This window comes from Lineus longissimus, chromosome 1 (genome assembly GCF_910592395.1).
Source record: "Lineus longissimus chromosome 1, tnLinLong1.2, whole genome shotgun sequence".
NCBI lineage: Eukaryota > Metazoa > Nemertea > Pilidiophora > Heteronemertea > Lineidae > Lineus > Lineus longissimus.
Window position 1 is genome coordinate 6565014 of NC_088308.1, and position 15900 is coordinate 6580913.

The 15900-nt window shown below is 40.8% G+C and overlaps 1 protein-coding gene across 6 annotated transcripts in view; it reads right to left on the bottom strand.

The window, feature by feature from the left end:
* The window catches only part of LOC135487054 (allatostatin-A receptor-like), a 162748-nt gene that overhangs the window by 117645 nt on the left and 29203 nt on the right, over positions 1-15900 (bottom strand). For all 6 annotated transcript variants that reach the window (XM_064770417.1, XM_064770400.1, XM_064770383.1 and 3 more), the window contains one exon: positions 2854-2915. The gene's annotated coding sequence lies outside the window, so the exon portion shown is untranslated. The remainder of the gene's footprint in view (positions 1-2853; positions 2916-15900) is intronic.

Sequence of the window (15900 nt, forward strand, 5' to 3'; positions counted from 1 at the left end):
CTAAAAAATAGCAGCATGGCTTTGTGTTCCGTGTTGTATTGCAAGGCTGAGCGGGCATTGATCTGTCTGTGGCTGACAAGGAAGATGTTCGGCAGGTTTTTCAAACCCCACGACGATATAATATTTGTATGTTGTGTCATCGAGTGCTGTGCTAATTCATGTAGGCGACAGTCGTAACGTGACTCATCTTGTACTGAAGGGACATCTTGGGCGAGGGATTTTCCTAGCAAAGAGGATAATGTGCCGACTTGACACCATGCGCCGTCACTTGTTGTGTTACACTGATGCCGTTCTCTGATAACGATTTTCACTAGTGTTGGAAGATAGTTTTGGGCATGGCTTGCGAATTTCAGGCAGGCCTAAGGTTACACCCAGTTTTAATGCATTGTTTATTGCAGTTAAACGAGTTTTCATTTATCCTGTTTGGAGAAGGTGCGATCCTGCTGGAAGCGTTTTTGTACAAAGAAATAACATATCTTATGCCCAAGTTGGCCCTAATAATCGGACGAGGAATCATAGAATTTTTGAAAAAATGTGATAAAGTGCATGCACACTAACGTCATTAGCTTTTCGTCATTGGTTGCTCTTCGTAATGGTTGCGAAACCTGCTTATTCTCCATACGCCGTGGCGATCATACCATTAAACAAGTACCAGCAAGAATTACAGAAAACCGATCCAGAAACATTATATTCTACTCAGAATCCATAAGTTATCTTGTATCCGAGCCCTGATGATGTGGTTTTCCGGATAAACACATCTAATGGGAAAGTACATATCGTCATCGGATGTTGCGCTGCGGTCAGTTTTTCCTCGGCCTTATAACGATTTCCTTTGGTCAGGAATTTGCGAGGAATAATTATGTCCTATTATCGGCAGTTTCCTTGGACAGCGGTATGGGTACAGACATTCAGCCAAATTGCACACCGGCCACACTCTCCTACAGACCTACACAATTCTCGCATATTTATTTCGAGCATACATTAGCTTCATTTTGTTTTCACTGTAACCTTAGTTAAACGCCGAGAGGAGTGCCTTTCAGCATTCTAAAATTCCTTCGCCCCTTCTCAAAGATTAACCAACCACAAAGAATTTAAGCGAAGCTATTGTCTACTTCCAGCGGCCCGTAACCATCATTAATTTACATCACCACACTGTTATTGTGATAACTTAGTGGTCTAGATTTATTGTTGCCGATGCTGAGAAAGGAGAAGGCCTGGTGATAGCCATCAACTCGCCCACTCAAACAGCGGCACCCCAGTGGCCGCGGATGGAAAATGTTGTACAAAATTGGCCAGAGTTGGCGAAACAACAATCATTAAAATGTGTGATCCAACCGATAACGTACCCTCGAGGCATGAAACCCATTAATAGTAGACCACGACATACAACTAGTGAGAGCGGAGTACACACAGCTCAAACCTAATGCAACGGGATTCAGCAGATAGTACAGCGTGTCTATCATGTGATTTTTCAGAAGATTTGTTCGGATTTCCGTTATAGAGAAGGAAGGAAACCGATGGCAGATGGCGGTCCACTCCTCTCGCAATTTGATTGTTCACGGATGTTTATGATCTGCGCAAATGCTAATCGCCTGCCATATATACTGGACTGCTTATACATTGGTTAACTCACAGTACAATTGCATCAGCGAGTCATTACGACATTTGGGGGAATATCAAAGTATCGAGAGGACTGTGTTTCTCCGTGATAAAACAATTGAGTAAATAAGACTGAAATAGCTGAGATCTGATGTATCCCAAGTCGAAAATTCCGATGTGGTTCTCCTAAAACTGTATACAAGATCTTACATGTTACTGAGAATCTTATCAGAATCTTTAACAGGATTTTCGTCCGGGGATGTCGCAGCTTCGGACTTCCTAATTTCGTTGCAAAGAATGAGGAGGCAAGGATGGACTGAGAGACGATAGAGGAATTACTATAAATGTGGGGTACATAACCAACTCGTAATTAGGCCACAGGCCAATATTAATAATGTAAATCAATAACTTGTATTTTCGAATTTCAAGGATATTCAGAAATTAAATGTTTCTCAAATTCTTCTTGTCCATCAAGTTAAAAGAAAACACCTATACAGCGCTACAACGAATCTGTTCGTATAACACATGACTCCTCTGTCATGACTGATGAAGCAAGCAAACGTCTCATCTTCTCTGTTCAGTTGAAAATGTGCTCATCGGTACCAAAGATCAAACGAAATCTGCCATGAAAGAGCTGCCTTAATGGGAACGTATTTATACTTGAATGCAACTGGTGTGGGTCATGCACCAAAGATCAAAAGCAACCTGTACGCACCTTGGAATCTTCAGGAAGCTATACTGACGGGTCTGCCATTATAATAACCAAGGTTAAGGTAATTCAAAGCGAAGCGTGACATGTTTAGGAAATGGAGAAGCAGCCTTGTCTTGTTGTGTGAAAATCGCATTGGGCAGAGATGATCTCGTAGGCGTATGAACGGTAGCCGCGTACAATCGATAAGTGGTTATGAGTTGCAACTCGTCCCCCTGTGTTGATATGATTGAGTCAAAAGCACATTTCAAGGCGGGAACGTCGTTTGCGCCAATAAATGCCTTTAACGGTTTGCCGTTCTGAGTAAAAAAAGTTAATCAGAAAAAAATTGTGATACATTGAGGAGATATTGTGCGCCAATCGAACATCAAAAAAGTGATAGAAACAGCTAGCGAAGCCATCCTTTAGCTGGTGCGGTCCTATGATCTGTCTATCAAAGAGAAGGAGACGCATTGTGTAAACAATTGATCACTATTACCTTCAGTACGGCAAGGCTAACAATCAAGATGGAAAATTCATTTGCTCGAGATAAAACAAAAACTTACAGTCTCCTTTATTCCGGATCGCGAGGTAATCACTTGCGTTCTCCCTCTATCCTCTTATAGCCCTACAAAGAAAGAAAAAGGGGAAATATAAGTTACATCCAAGCAGCCGAGGAGACTTACTCGTCTTCGCTTTCTGTCCATTTATACGCAAATAATGCCAATATCCTGGGGAGACTGAAAGAATGACAAAGAATCTAGAGGTTTGCATACAAGCTTTGTTATGGTGATGTGATTATCATGGCTCGTTTCTGATAGAAACGCACCGCTTTTCAGTATCGCATCCCCAAAAGGGAGATGATGTTCTCGGCTCATTGTTAGTCAGGAAACATGATGGAGTTGTGACAAAAAGAGGATACCTGCTTGCATGCCTACGACAGCGGGTCATTAGCCATTGCTTTTATCATCCATTACCACCTTCCCTGTGGGGGACTCCAGGTTGAGCGATAGTGGACGGATCGTATTAGCTGCTATCATGAGGGGACTAGCAGGAATCACCTTCCGCTCTTCGCCTGCATGGCGAAGTTGCTTCCAACTCGTAATGGCTTTACCATAGAAAAGGTAAGTTGAATTCAACGTATGGTTCCAAAAAACACAAAAATTCTGAACCAATACTTTGAACAGATGTATTGAGCTCCCGATTCAAACTATAAAATTACAGCACGCCATCAGCTTCGAGGGAATTCATAGAGGAATGCTAGGGAACCAAAACGACAGATTGACACGTGTTTCTCTTTATCCTATTGGAAAGTCATGGCCTCTCTACTTGTCTGTTGTACATTGAAACACTGAAATATGGAGAACAACCAAAAAGGTTACACCGGCTGTCGATTACGTCATTATTCATGCAATTCCAATTATGATTATGGATACATAAAACATAATTTAAAAAAACACGGTTGTAGCATTTCTGGTTGGTGCAAAAAGTAGAGCAGCCGTGCGCTATAATGAATAGACTTAATAAATTGGCCATTTTTGATCAGTCGAGTCTGTTATCTCGAAGTATTACATTTTATGGTCAAAGACCAATCTTTTCAATCTGACACATTTCATTGTCAGAATAATATTACGGTATATTCTCTTTTATCTCCAGTGAATTGGCAAGAAAAAACAGATCCAAGCTGCTCGCCGTCCAATAAAGAAACATGAAAATAAACGATCCGGATGTGTTTTCCTCATGCAACAAACTTGCGCTCTCAAGTGGTGCATAAAAAGTGCACTTTAGAAACACAGATAATTATCCCTCTGTCTTCTCCCTTGAGAAGATAAACGATGAGAAATTGGTAAAAAAATGGAGATGCATCTTCAGGATATTGGTTTGCCTCTCTTATTGGAGAGAAAAAAATTAATGATCGATCTTGATAATCGCCTTCATATGGATGGATATGGCTGAGACATACATCTAATGCAACAATTAGGTTAAAAACATCTTGCACTCCTTTTGAAAGACATTTGTCCGATATTATTGCAAATTGCCTTTATCAGATAGGGAATGGCAAAATAAAAAGGAAATAAACAAGGACATAATTCCTCTGTGCTCCTTCTTTCTGTACCATTATTATTAAAAAAATCCACCAACTGGAAAAGAGTACAATTTGGCGGCGAGTGAGCCCGCGTTTGATCATAAATGCTGTGACGTCATGTTGATTTAACCTTTAACATCCAACATGGATGAATTTATCATTAGAAACAGTTGTTTAGACAATATCAAAATTGCATAAAAAGAAAAATAGTGCCTGGTCGTCACATCTAGAAAAGCTTTGTTTGAATCTCGTTTTGTTATCATAGTATCATTAATGTTCGTTGCATAATTTGTTACAAATGACCGTGGGAATTGAAAATCAACACTATGTTCATTGCTTGATCGATATCAACGAGCGTACCCACTGGTATACCGCCGAGTGAATCAACTCGATCGAGACGATGGCTACAAGCTGTAATACCAATGTGTTAAAAACCAGATATACATAAGAGAGCAGCAGTCATAGCCAGTTGTATAACTGTCTCTGTCATTTCGACCTTCTGACACCGGTCAATTCATTTGTGTTATCAGTGTCGACTTAAGTGCCTTCATAAACCATGTACCATCTGTCGCTGTACCATTAACAAATGTGATCAAGGTCATGCAGAGAGCTTCGCAGAATGATTTTCGTGCAACGAACACTATTGAATCGATTAAGAGTCACCTGGCAATGCCTGATCGTGACTTGGAGACAGTTGAAGGTGCAGGTGTTTAACATTCGTGGTATAAACAGTACGGATGTGATCAAGTTAGCCTTCAACATTTGCTTGACAGTGCTTTCATCAACCCGACCCGGCCATTAGCACTGTATCTACTTGGCCAATAGAAGTGTCCAAAACGAAAAACACCTTCCGCCGTGGCCATTACCACACCGTGCGAGTTCGTGACAGATTCCACACCGCCTACAGCCTCGGTGTGATGCCATCTTCTAGCAGGTAGTTAATACGATACCATTGAGCAGGGTATTGAATCACGATCTGTCAGCCACTTCATCAGTACCTTAGCATTCGGTAACGTGATAAGGGAAAGAGTCGCCTCGGAGGCCTCCACCCACGGGTTGGCGATCGGAGAAATGAATTGCAACCGTGCTGCGCAGTTGTTCTGTTCTTTACCATGTTTACAGCTCCACACACATCATATAAGTGACTTTAGATGGGAATACCGATGAACTGAGCGGTAGATCATTCAGCGAAATCTCACGTCCCTTGCCTCCGATGGCATATATATAAAGGAACTATGCAGAGGGTATAAACGGTATACGAAGACAGCTGCCAACAAAAGACCTGCCAGTTAAAGTCAGTATCGCCTGCTCAATCTAATGCCAACTCACTTTTCGCACCTCAGTCAGTATCAATGCGAGGATGAACAAAACTCCCAATTGATGCATGAGTGATAACTATGGCATTCCACTCCCAGAGCTTTTGAATAGAAAGCTAGGCTCTACTTGTGCCATGGCTGGTGTTCGGCAGACCGAATCTAGCGTATACTGAGCATTCTCCAGCGCCTGAATTTTGAACGGGAAATGAGATATTTTTGTGGGCAGCGAAAATATAAAAGTAGACCATGAAAACGCTGGTCATGCGGAAGTCGCCTTACGTCTGTGGAAATCTTGCGCCATCTCTGTCACAGATTGCGTATGATTCAGTTTATTCCCATACGTTTCAACTTCAACGCCTTTTATCAATTCGCCAAAAACTCTCTTAATTTGATAGAGTGCACATGAAGTTACCCGTTATAAGCTCCTGTTGCATTGTATGATGAAATCACAACATTTTTCTTTAGAATGTAGCAAAATAATGTACAATTCCTCAGGCGCACACAAGACACTTTCTGTAATCGTTTTGATTTTTATGTCCAACGGCCATCTTGAGCCAAGCAATATTGCATCCGTCAGCAATCATGGCTATACTCATTTGAATTACAAACGTGGCATGGTATCGCATTCGAACGAAGTATGCTAATTTAAGACCTCAAATGTAGCAGAGTAGCAGTCAGTTGATGAACGTGACAGCGCAACATCGCCCAGCCAACATGACTGATGGTATACATATCAAAATCTTCGATTGTCCCAACTTTATATGCAGATTGCAAAATCTAGTCTGCCATATCACCACTGTTCAAACATGCCGGGTTGACTTCATGAGAACAATATGGCAATTACGAGTCACCACAAAAAGAAATGCTTTGCAAGGAAACAAGAGTTGCCGATTACAGACATGCAGTCGCAAAATTTGCTCATGCTATATCTTATATATTGTTTCAGTCATACAGTTGCTGCAGAGCCTGGAGTATAACATGTAAATCGAAATCAATTACTGGTAAAGCTTATTTATTCAATAAAAAACTAATAAAGTCGTAAAGTTATGAGTATTCACCTGAATCACGGATACATCCGTGCCTGAATACAGGATCCGACATCTGTGACCATCCAATAACGACACTACTATTATGCATGGTCACGCCACCCCATGTGCTCAGTTCACATCCAATAAATCATGGCTGGCTGAGGTCAAGGTCAAAATACCGATGGATGCTGGCGAGTCATTAAGTTACTTGAGAACAGGACAAGGTACTTTAGATGGAGGAAATGCTTGCTAATCAATCACGCATGCTGCACGGACACAAGCTAACCTTTCGTCTCAGTAGTTTTTATCAAGGACCATTCCGTGTCATGCGAGGCGAAGCAATAATTAAGCGTAACTGAATTGGCACTTGTACCAGAAAAAAAGCAATGCCGAAACGGTCTTGCAGTGCTACAGGCTGCATTGTTTATAAATAGCGATAATAAGTTCTAATTAGATTTTCTCCAAATAATCCTGGTTATCAAAGAAGGATAAACCAGCCATAATTGGCATTAGGACTTCTTTCTTGGGGATTCAGTTATTGTACGAACATTGTCTTTGTCAGCGAATTACTAAGGGCAATTGTGAACGGGATGATGAAGATAGAATTCCTTGCACTTCACCTCTGGCTCGACACATGGTGCATTTTGAACAAAGTACTTGAGTCACGTGGGTATCTTGAAGTACACGAACAGAAAAATTCATACGACTCAAATACTAAATGGCAAAATTTATTGACAGCGGCACACGGTTAGCAGCTATCTATTCCATTGAGAACTTGTTTGACACGGTGCATCATTATTAGCTGGAATCCAATAATGCCAATCGCAACTGTAGTGCTAGTGATAGGAAAAATGCGCCTGTGTTTCTTTTGTGTTCGGATGTTATTGGCAGGATCACTATTGGAAACTCCGATTCTCCATTGCCGGTATGTCGTCTTGAAAAAGACTCTGGATTCTTAATCAGCTGGTACATGTAGGAGCATAATCGTGGTGAAACAGACGGGCAACGGGACTGCTACCGTCCACAGCGGGTTACTTTTTTCAGCAGGTACCCTTTTTAGTGCGAATGTTATCGTCGGTTTCTGGCCTGCCTATGTAACTCCGCGTGCATCATTAAACTGGATCGGTTGCTGAAGGCAAATGCATTAACTCTGCTCGAAGTCAGCTTTATTAGGTTAGGTAGGAATCAAATCAAAACCATTAGACCATTTTAGAAATGTGACTTTCATCTCTTAAATTGACTAATTAAGTGTTGGAGTACCAGTTTTAACGCTATCAGATACGATTTAAAACAGGCTCATATTCGCGATTTTATCCCGCGACAGCTTTTGAGTATACATGTACAAGGGCGTTGCAGCTACTTGATGTCCATCATTTAGAGTCTGCTCTATCGTAATCTCGATCGGATAGGTGCATAATAAGACGACCCCCAGTGAAGACGTTTCAGAATATGGTAGATAAATTCACCTACAAAAAACTCCGGAGACAAAAATTAAACAATCGTTTTCAAAACCTTTACCAATGCTATAACAAACCTACTCAACAACATGGCAGGCATTCAGGTCAACTTAGGTTTCCGCGCTCTTATAAAACTGTATCATAATATTTCCTTGCAGACAGAAAGCAATAATCTCGAATACCGCGGCAATGTCAAAGGTCTTGCCACGCTGTTGTGGCGTTTTATATCAGGGAGAACATCACGTCATGTGTTGGACACCTTATTGACTTTGCCCTTGAGAGGCTGGTGGAACATTAATATCGAGGTGGTAATCGGTTATTGAATACTACCATCATGACGCTACATGGCCACGGAGGTGGAGGGATCTATGAGTGATTGTCCGACTTCCTGACTGGAGTCAACCCTTTGCGTTACATACATTAGTTGGCATCTATTTCTAAAGCTAATTGATAAGAAGTGATGCGTGCATGTATCACTAATCACTATGAAATTACGGCGATAGCTTCTAGGGAATGCCATCGTATGAGTTGAAACAGCGCTAACTGCTTCCATTAGGGGTCAATAGGCCTTACCAGCAAGGCCCAATAAACGCAATGCATGGCCGAGAAACCTCGGGAACTATGTTTTCCCGTCGATTGTTGCTATAGAGATAAATAGAGACTGTAAGGGTCGGGTTGAACCTTGATTTTCCAATGCACTGTGTTTCCTCGACGTTATACGCTGGAAACACAGCAGAAACTTATCGAAATTAACTTAGCTATGGTTGGGTATGTGTTTTCCGGCGGGAGCACTGCAATAGATGAAATAAATCTTGGTCAGTCTCCTAATCAGACCCGTTCAATCATCGATCACCGTTACTAAGACGGAGTACAAAAGAGCTAGCCGTGCGAATAGATTATGGGTAGAGCTGGAAATAACACGTACAGTACAGCTCGAAAGTATAATATATACAGCATTAGAATATTTTCCTCAATAATGACTGATTTCGTCTGATATTGTTGGGGAAACGTTGAGAAAACAATACCAGATAGGTAAAAAAATCACAATATGGCACGATCCATGTATACCGCGGTGCAAGTTAAATACTAAGTTGTTCGATGGTCATGACGAAGTCATGTTCCGGCTTGACTTTTATTTCGACTTCGTTGTAATTAATCAACTGGTCTTAGATTGGTGAAGGTAGGTTTTATCAATGGGTAGTGAACAGGTTTCATCAATGGACAAGTGATTTCTGTCTCTGATAAGCGTTACGTGATATACTGAACAGCGCGTGATACGGCAACAAATGATCTTTCCTCGTCTATGTCATCCTTTACAAAGCTACATACTAAGTACGGCGCACGCCAGATGCGTGATTAAAGGCAATCAACCTTGTACGTGTCTCCGCCCTTTCAATAAACCAAAGCTAAGAATAAGCTATCACGGTTTATAGTCGTTTGATGAGTTTATGGAGATTAGGAAACCGCGAAATGAATAATGCTGCCAAGCCGCATGCTTGGTCATAGAGACATGGCAATAAAAGTACAAAGAAAAGGTATACGAACGATTTAGATGGCGCTATTTTTTCCAAGGTTAAGTTGATTCGGAACAAAATATTTTCTTTGAGGTATAATGTGACCTCGTTGAATATGATTACCGAAGAAATATGCAATAATACTTACTAAATTTGCGCAACATCAGAAAAAAAACCTTCTGATTTTAAAATCACCTAACTTCTCGGTTGAAATATTCATTGGACAACAAAGACACAGCCGCCATCATTTGGTTTCGGAAGTAAGAAAATTTCGAGCGTTTTTATCATCATCATCATCATCATCATCATCATCATCATCATCATCATCATCATCATCATCATCATCATCATCATCATCATCATCATCATCATCATCATCATCATCATCATCATCATCATCATCATCATCATCATCATCATCAACTCATCAATAACAATAAGCATGGAGTAATTCTGTGTATGTTCCCATACTCTTCCCTTTTTCATAGATTACCCAGTTTTATCTATGTTTCGGTGAAATCAAACGTGTTCTTGCATCATATAAAGGCGTGGAACTTTGACAAGCAGCCCTGACAATGTTAATAATTATTGGCAATGAAAGGACAGGTGTATCCATAATTACAAGCCAATGACTTGGTGGGGTGGTGCAATAAGTCCAAACGGAAGATTGGTTCACCGTATTCTGTCATGAAAGTAGGTTTGCGGCTAGTTCGAAGAAATTAGTTTGTGGAGTAAATATGCAGAGAAACACGTGGCCTGGCTAATGTGTTGGGCTTTTCCTGATTAAATCGGGACTCTTCCCATCGTTGCATTATGCAAACACGTCATGAGGTATTTAACCGTTACTGTCATTAGGCATTGCCAACATGATTGATCCCCTTTCGTCTGCGTACTGTAAAAATATCAAATCCGTTGCGGGGTGCCTAAATGGCATCACTGGTGGGACCAATATGCTCATTACCATAAACGACCAAGGAGTTACAACGCTCGGAAAAAACTCAATCTGCCTAAGCGAAAGGGGGTGGTGGCACACATGCCGCGTTGTCCACGGATTTGTTGCTTCTACGGTCAAATTACTCCTAATTCTGTTTCAACCGAGAGTGTACCAAATTAGGTGGATTGCCTTTTGGTTATAAGTCCCCGTGGACCAACTATTTTAGCTCAGTCTTCGCCTCATATAAAAAGCTTGATGAGACTTTCGGTCCAAAGCAAACCAGGTCCGGGAGAACTTCCTTTTTGTAATAATGGTATTTTCGCCTGACTGTAAATCAAAAAGCTTTAAATTGCAACCAAGAAGTAACGGCTTTAAATTGCAGCCTAAAAATAATCATTTGCATACGTCGACAATCTGATTCAAAAATGCAAATTTTGTTTTTGAAAAGAAAAAGCGATAAAAACCTACTGCTTTCTCTTTGAAGTTTGCGAATACCGATATTGGTAAGGCAGAAAATAATCGTCACCGGAAATGTTAATAGCAGAGAGTTTCTTTGAGCAGAAGATAAAGAAGGTAGTTTGTTGGGGGGTCTCAAACATGTTGTCGGTAACAACCTCTACAAAATACTTGGGGCATGCGAGTACATTCATCACTATTTTAAGCTGACATTTTCACGGTGACGATTCAAATTGAGTATGCCAGGCCTGGTTTGTCATTATATTTGTCATATTTTACGATATCTTGTTAGAAATTGAGACTAATCGGAAAAGAAATTAGCCTCATTTTAATGTTGTTGACGAAGAGCAGGAATCATTAGAGAAATAAGCTCAATAAGGACCTCTCCTAATATCACCATCCGTTTCTTTATTTCAGCTCAAACTTAACTAAATTCGATTTTTATTTCATCTAGCTCTATAATCATGTTTTCATAATTCACGGCATCTTCTGTGGGAATTTCGTTATCAGTCTTTGGGGAAGGTACCTGTCTATTTTCGTTAGATTACGCCTGGAAATTGAATCAATTGATCAGATAACTTAAAAGCAATAGTCAGCCCGAGTTGGGGGACTAAACTTCAAAGATTAAGATGAGTATAGTCAAATGACGACATTTTACGCAACAAAAGCCGGGATGCAATAGTGTGGTGGATGTTTTAAGAATTAGATCTAACAATGCTGGGAACAGGGGTAAATTTCCACGAATGTTTTTAAAGATTAAAGTAAATTACAGCTCATGCAGATATTACACTTTCGGAGCAAAAAAAGGCAAGTTTGGTCTTCACGTTTGGAAGAAAATTATTTCTTTTCTGTCGTGATTGAGGTATTCTGCGAAGGAGTACACATGAAGCCTTCAAAGTGTCGTCTTTTCGTTTTGTACTAAAGTGATATCAAACGATTAGATAATGTCTAGCCAATCAATATCTATACCCCCAAAGCCCTATCAGTGGTATATAATACCATATCAGTGATAACTTTATGGTTTCCAATTGATCAGGCGGATTACTCTCGGTTCCTGCGTTCTTTTGATGGTGGCTATTGTGTGTGATGATCAAGGGGAATCGCCTGAATCCAGGTTTCTGGAAGTTAGTCTAAGTCAACGACTCTCAGCGACATCAGGTTCAATTGACGTTGTGTGGTCTTAAGACAACATAGATACTTTCCGGTCGATGTGTCATGATGACATTTTGAAGCAATAATACGTCCGAATGGCAGTCCCAGTAAATGAAATCTGCGAAAATACATTTAGTACCCAGCGGTCCTTGCCTCCCAGGACTTCCCTCTATTGAGTAATTCGAAGATGCCAGTGATAGTGAACATATTTATAGGCTTACAGATAATGAGATAATGCCCGCATTTTCTGCACGAATGCGTGCTTATCATTTGATGCAGTTGCTGCATTACCATATTTATGTATCCGCACTCTTACCCGATGAAGATTGTGATAAATCCAAGGATATTGCAATACCACGGTTTCTATGTGGTAGGCAAACATTTTCAAACTGGAAGATAGGACGCTTTGATAAAGTGCAAGGATATACGATAAGCACGTTTTATTATCGTCAGCCGTTTCGGAGAATTTAATGTGGGAGCTAAGTTATTCATTATCATTAGTCACAGAGAGTCGAACCACCACACGGACAGGTATCTACAACTAGAGTTGTAGAGCATTTGAAATCCAGCAAATATAATGATTGACAAAATATGCCACATTCAAGATGGCTGAGAACATGTGATGAAAAGGCAACTACATGTACTAAAAGATGATGCGAGTGTGACATGAATGGGAGGAACCTCGATTGAACCATCCCCCCTTGGGTCTGCAATTTGTGAGAGAAGTCCAGAATTACACAACTGCATGAAATTGCCTCCTCCAGTCATTTTCTGATACAGATGACACTCTATTTTTACTCGACAATTTCATCACAAGCCACTTTTGTATCCACACACAGTAGACTGCTGCTAGTTCAAAGGGAATACACTTGGAAATCCGTTTGACCACTAATGGCCTTTGTTTTAAAAAACGGGCCATTAGCTTCAGGCGTATGGGAAATACTCTCCCTCGAGACGTAGGAAAGATCTTTTAGATTTTCAGTTCGACGACGCTGGACGAGTTCGTGACTTCAGTTTGAATTACAACCAAGATGAAATGTATGTGGCTTTCTCCTGATTCTGACAGAATGGCAGATTTTCTTTTGAATCCGGTCGCGAAGGATATTTTACAATGCTACATAAAGATGTCACTGACCAGATTCTGTAATTACTGATGCCATGTTTAATCCATCAAAATGTAAAGGTAGGCTAATCAAAAAGTACTTTTGCGTCGAGCTGGCCTCAAATGTCGTTAACCTTCAGAGGCATCACAATCACTAGAGAGCCGTTCATTGCTTAATTCAGTGCCATTGGACCATTGATCCCGACTGCGCGGACTCGGCATTAGGTTTTTTCAAGAACCCCTTTTACAGATAAAATGCATTCCATCTGGAGTACGAGACTGAATAGATGGTGCCGCGACCGCTTTTTATGAGACGTGATCATCAGTAGGAGCTTATCAACGAGAACGTGGCAGTGATAAGGTGTCCACGCCGACGATTGATGACAGCCGCTCTGCTGCGGTCTGAGTGGAAATTCGTTCATACATGTATAGCAACGACGCCTTCGCCAGGCCAATTCGCGTCAATTTGTGTCACTGGGGGCAGAAAGCTCCCGGAAAATGTCAATTTGTATCGTATTTGTACAGAGAAGAAGCTATCAAGAGTGTTGGTGATAAGGTCATGCTTTAGACCGGCGAGCCCTAGTTGTTGCATACGCAGAGACATAATTCGTTAGCGCATTACCATTGGAACTACATTACTACCGGAACGACTTAGAGGCGATGGTGCAGTTTTTAAACCATGCGAACTTTTTCATGCCAAGGAATTTGTTGTGAGATGAACTCTTTAAACCAATAAGATGTTACTCACACCAAATGGCGTGTCAGCAACTTATTTCAATATATGCCCTTTACACAGCGATCCTCTCTGACAACCTTGTCACATCTTTAGCTAACTATCATATCCTATTACCATTCATCAGAACGTATCCGTGGAATCACTTTGCATGTGGCGATTTCCTGTGACTAGACCTAACAGGCCTCTTGGCTTTCAATTGGTAATCACGGTATCATCCAACGGCGTCAGACCGGAACACTCGAGACAAGGACTACCACGCCGAGCGGAACTCGACCAGAAAAAGCTTTCGAGTAAACGTGTACTCATCTCGGAAATTGCACCTCCCTACGTCATGTTGAATGAGCGAGAACGAACACTGATTAGCCAGATTGCCTGTTGCGGAGATGGAATGGTGTACATTTAGAACGCATAATATGGTGGAGATATTGCCGGGACTCCATAAGATTGATTGTTGTAGGAGTTTTTGCCAATTGCAAAAGAAATCGTTTGGAAATCATTTCTGCTTTGTTGATTTTTCATTTGACTCAGCTTGAGTCGAGTGACGTTTTCAATTTCAAATTATTGCAATGCCAAAGATTTATTGATTTAATATCTTTGCACTCGTGATTGCTGGAAAGTCGTATCATAGGCTACATCTTTTTTGATCAATTCTATACAGCTCAATCAAAATACAATAAATAGAACGAGATTGTAATGATCACTGTGTATACACACTAAGTATTTATCCAGCTGCTTGTTCTCATTCCTATTAAAATTTCTACATGAATCTAACCATACCTACAACTAAGCTACGATAGCTTTAGCTGTGCTTGGGACCCTCGAACACGTTAGCGATACATGTATTACTCTAGTCTCACCGATTTAAGACCGCTTCGTTAATAATAACTACGAAAACGACACCAAGGCCAAAACGGAACATGACGTCATGAGCATCGGAAAACGCGCTGACTATCTGATCGCACATTTTGAATGGCATCAACTAATATTTGTACATGTATATCATATCTAGCTTTTTTATTAATTAGAAACGGTCTCGGATCGGTGAAACTTAAGTATTAGGCTGCTAGTTTCTAAGTCACAACTGAATATTCAAATTTTCTTCTGGGATCCATAGCACATATTGTCCATGCAGCTGTAACTAAGCTACGACTCCTGGCAATGCTTGATATCATTGACTGCACTATTATACGACTAAACCATTCGACTACATTGTATACCATTAACGATACAATAAGCAGAATATACATGTAGAAGCTGTAAAGCAACCGGCCAGGGAAAGGATTAAGTGGATTTTGTACCATAACAGTGTGTATACAAGTTTGATAAATGTCACATAAAATGTCACATTGGGTGATATGAATAAAGACTAGCAATTGCTTTTACTGAAAACCCCATGTACATTTACACTAGGCCTTTCTGTACAAAACTGAAGTAAAATCGTTTACTAGTCTTTATTCATATCACCCAATGTCACAATGTTCAACCACAATCGTCCATTGTACCCGCAATGGTCAAGCTTCCTTCAGCACATGAGGTGAATGTCGACGTCTGTGACTGTCTCGGCATATTTCGCTCGGTTAAAGCCAGCGGCGACATTTTATTCATTATTTGACCGACTTGTTTCAGTCGCCTCGTTTGACCTCTAAAAAACATCAGCGATGACCACACTTCGATTATCATCAATTCAATTCGCAACACAAGTTTGTAGGGGTTGCGCAGTACAATAATCTGAAGTCATGCCCGTTAGAAATAAAATCCGCCATTTTGCTACTTCACGTCTCTGCGGCGATCAGCTCCGGTAGCAAAACGATTGAACTTGGCCTCTATCACGG